The 5,000-nt window shown below is 39.9% G+C and overlaps 1 protein-coding gene across 2 annotated transcripts in view; it reads left to right on the top strand.

The window, feature by feature from the left end:
• Positions 1-5,000, top strand: part of LOC122259141 (homeobox protein OTX2) — a 15,861-nt gene that overhangs the window by 550 nt on the left and 10,311 nt on the right. The gene's annotated exons all lie outside the window — the stretch shown is intronic.

Here is a 5,000-nt window from a genome sequence, read left to right on the forward strand (position 1 = left end):
AACTAAGATTATGAATAAACACATCTCACGAAAAAAAGGACATGAAAGTGACGTAGATGTAGGAGAAGAGGTAATGCGAATGAGGTGTAAATCTGGTCGTGGGGCCCGTCCGCGCGGAGCCGGGCTGGGGCGGGGACGGCGCCTGTCAACACAACAACATGGCCGCTGTCTCATCGGCCATATCAAGGGACGGATTTTTGCCTCTCGCAGCCTTCACATTTCTGAGATCGATTTGTTGGATCGAATAATTCATTCTCGGGATTTTCTTGAAGTTATGTGCATATTACAAACTCGATGACTCTATTCCGAACTTAGTTATCAAGATTTTGAGAAGTAACCACTTAGCTGTGCGGTGTTCGGGAGATATTCTACGCTCATACTTTTGTCAAGATTTCGTTTCGTTAACCGTGATTTAAGAAATATTATAAATGTCCTACAGCGTTTGATACTTTGTGGAAAAGAGTGCGAAGCATGTTATAGAAGTGGTATAGCAGGCTTGAGGTACTTCATTTTTCTTCCGTAAAAATATGCGCGCATTGTCTGTTTAAAAATCATCTTTATTCTGGGGAGGGAGACTTAGTAATAAAGAAACCTTAATATTGTGTTGTAAATACTAAATGTCCGTTATATTTTTCGTCTGTTTCATCTATACTATTAATATGGGTAAAAAATAGGATTTTTTTTTTGCTTTAAACACGTAGCTTACATTGCGGCAAAAGGGTTGATCACTGACTTATGTTACCTGCAGAGACAAACCGAATTAATGGGACATTTCGAGTTCTTTTATGTGTTGCTTTTAAGCCGTGAAAGCTAGCATAATTAAGGGAAGCAATTTATTAGCATATACCCGTTAACAACAGTATCAAAGAACGGAAGATATATATTGGCATCTAATTATATATGAGCTAATCGCCAACAAACACGCACATACTGCAAAGACCCCCGCGACACGTCAGAATATAAAGACCCTTTGAAGATTTCCTGACGAAGGCTGGTCCTCGCGCCGCAGTCATTATGCGGAGGGCGACCCCCGTCCGTCACCGAAGGCCTCGAGCGGGAGGGCGTTCCTCCGACAAGAATTACGGCCGACGAATCAGCCAAAATGTGCGACAACGCGGCAGGTATTATTTTGTCACGGCAGGTAATACGGGATTGATCCGACCGGGCTTCGAGGGCCGTGTCGGGTAGGGGTTCTTGATGGCAATCGTCGCAGTACGGGTTCCGATAATGTATTCGGGTTCTGATGAAGAATACATTTTGAAAGAATATTCCCGAGACTACACATTCTGCTAATACCATGGTATTATAACGCTGGGTCAAAAAAATCAAAAGAAATATCAACCGATAGATTGTAAGGTTAAGAGGCTGGCTGCGTGAGTGCTGTGGGTCGCCCTTCGCTCGCCCCGCGCCCTGCCCTCTGTCGCCCGTACACTGACTTATCAATTACCCGTAATGGCCTATAAAAACGGATCCATATATCAGCGACCGGAAGGCAGGGCGTTATCGCTAATTGAAGGCCGAATTTGATCTTAATAATTTAATCAATTCCGGCCAAATGAAAGGGGTCGATAATGGCAATGTTTGATTAGTTATTGCCCGGTGGAGGAGGATCGATTAAACACTGGCCGGACACTAGTTGATAATGACGGGTTCCGGAGCCTGACCGATGGCGCTGAGATTTCCGCAGGGCGCAGGCCAGCGTGACGTCAGCCTGTATATATCGAACCCGAGACAGCCAACAACCTCCGAAAATTGTTAGCCTAAGACTTGCCTCCCTTCTTTCATGTTTCCTCCGTTCCCTCTTCACCCTTTTTACACCGAGCGTTTCTCGCGTGGCGGCGGCGTCTTCGTTAACTTCCCGCCCGACATATATACTGCACAAGCACTCGGGCGCAACCACCTTGTTTAGCCCTTCCCTTTCCGTGCCTGCCCTCCGCCCGTGCTTGAGCCCTAATCTCATTGGAATTACAGCCACAATTAGCGTTTCCGGAAGACAATTAGGTAAACCACGCTATAAAGCACATTTACCTGCTAATTAAACCAGAGCTAAGCGGTCTCCTCCGGCAGGGCAGTGCGCTCGATAAATAATTGATATGCGTGACTCTAATCAGTGAGGCTTGATCGCGGCGGCTGTCTGTCCGCCAGTTAAAATGCGTTATTGCCGGGCGCAGCGGGTGGAGCACATACAGGGGCCTGCGCAAGGTATTATTATTACTCCTCAGGTAAAGTTACCTTACCTGGCGCTGCCGGTTGCATAACGCAGGTGTTTGAGAAGCGTGTTCTTGAAAGGGTTACTACTATCATTATCATTACTTCTTTTTTTTAACCCTTTTTGTTGTCTTGCATATCTCTCTTTGGAACATCTGCGCACTCACTTCATCTGGCGCTGGTTGCTACGCATGCGCACAATTTGTAAAAAAGTCAGAGGGTATTGCAACGTTCGGAAGGTCCGGGGTGATTGTTTTAAACATCGTCTGCCGTCAGGGAGGAATTGGAGAGTGGATTTAAAACATTTAACTATTTACAGCAGTCAGAGGAATAATGCTTGGTATTAACATTTGTAATGTTTGTCTATCTATCTATGCATCAACATATATGTACTCATACATAATATGTAGATAAATAAACAAATATTTACATATGTATACACATACACACACACACACACACACACACACACACACACTCACATGAATATAAACACAAACATAAATTCACCCGGCCACACAAAATATGTTTTTTTTTGTTTATCTCTATTAATTATATTTCCTAATTCAGTTTACTTAAATTGCGATGAAGAATTTATCAACAATGAAGGAAGCAAGTGATATATATAACCGGAAGAATGCGCTATTAATATTTACGAAACATTTATGAAATATTTACTACAACACCCACGATAAATATTACTCAAGAATCAAAAAGCATAGTTAGAAATTATTAAAATGTCGATCTGTCGTCGTTAATGGGAATGGACTATATATATTTATGTATATTTTTTATCTCGACACTTTTTTTTTCCAAAATGAATAAAAAAAAGACAAAAAAGAGCCAAGCATTTCAAAAATGTCTATTTTCACATTTTATTATTCGTCTGGATGTTAATGTGTTATATATTTCGAAGAGTTCAGGTCGTTATATATATATATATATATATATATATATATATATATATATATATATATATATATATACAGTATATATATATATATATATATATATATATATATATATATATATATATATATATATATATATATATATATATATATGATACCTAGTTTATTTATGATTCATGAATACGAATTAATCAGTATTTAAAAAAGATCTGAATATTAAAAGACAATCATTGGGAAAAAGGACAAAAAACGTTCAATTCGCGAATTATGGAAATTAGCGATAAGTGTTCAATTCGTTTCCGACGTATCGCTGAAAAGCTTACGAATTTATCAAATCCCTATAACGTGAATCTATATAGACACAAAATAAAGATAAGATAAATAGATCAAATAAATCCCACCAGACTTGAATGAATATCTCGCAGACTTTCATACCGCTACAGCAAATAGCTTCCTCTATCGGTATCCATCTTTCTCTAACGGAATCCAAAAACTCGTAAGTCAAACATGGACTATATACTGTGAAGTTGCGATAATGACAGCCTACCTTTAAACGATCGTGTGTTTAGAGCAAAACTTTGGCACTTTACCGCTGAGGCACGGCACTCTGACACGCGGCCTGGCGGAGGTGACACCTCGCTTGCTTAAACTTTGCGAACTTGTGACACACACACACAGAGAGAGAGAGAGAGAGAGAGAGAGAGAGAGAGAGAGAATTTGAAAGAGAGATTGAAAGAGAGAGAGAGAGAGAGAGAGAGAGAGAGAGAGAGAGAGAGAGAGAGAGAGAGAGAGAGAGAGAGAGAATTTGAAAGAGAGATTGAAAGAGAGAGAGAGAGAGAAACAGAGAGAAAGATTAATGTATATGAAATATAGATAAATCACATTCTTATTTGCCCACAAACCTCATCATTGAAATGTATTGTTCAGGACGTCAAGCCTACCATTCCTAGCTACCGTCGCTACCACACGGCTTCCGATGCGACCATCATTCCATCGATCACTGCCTGACCAGTCTATTGATAGAAGGATTAACGACAATTATAGATGGAGACAAAGCTAGCTAGCGAGCGCATATATGTGTATATGTATATATATATATATATATATATATATATTATATATATATATATATATATATTTATATATATATATATATATATATATATATATATATATATAATATTATAATGTATATATATGTATATATATGTATATAATATAATATATATATATATATATATATATATATATATATATATATATATATATATATATATATTATATATATATATATATATATATATATATATATATATATATATATATATATATTATAAGAGAGAGAGAGAGAGAGAGAGAGAGAGAGAGAGAGAGAGAGAGAGAGAGAGAGAGAGAGAGAGAGAGAGAGAGAGAGAGAAGGGGGATGGGGGGAGGGAGAGGAAAAAGAAAAGAGAAAGAGACAAAGCAGAACTAGAAAGACTTAGTAGCTGTTGGTACTCACCCCTCCTTCTCCCTCCCGTCCCCTCCTCCTCCCTACCCCCTCCCCTCCCTATGATGCCCCATGACAGACAGCTGCCCCGTCAACAGCCTCTCGCCCCCTCGCCCCTCCCTCCCTCCCTCCCTCCCTCCCTACTTTTCCACTCTTTCTATACTCCCCCTTTTCCCTCCTCCTCCTCCCCCTTCTCTTTCTGCCTCTCTCCCCCCACTCTCTCTCTCTCTCTCTCTCTTTTTCTTTCTCTCCATCTCTCTCTCTCTCTCTCTCTTTCTCTCCATCTCTTTCTCTCTCTCTCTCTCTCTCTCTCTCTCTCTCTCTCATACTCTCTGTCTCTCTCTCTTTTCCTCCCACCCCCCCTCTCTCTCATACTCTCATTCTCTCTTTCT

Source organism: Penaeus japonicus, unplaced genomic scaffold (genome assembly GCF_977035675.1).
Source record: "Penaeus japonicus unplaced genomic scaffold, GWHDUDI00000001_assembly GWHDUDI00000023, whole genome shotgun sequence".
Taxonomy (NCBI): Eukaryota; Metazoa; Arthropoda; class Malacostraca; order Decapoda; family Penaeidae; genus Penaeus; species Penaeus japonicus.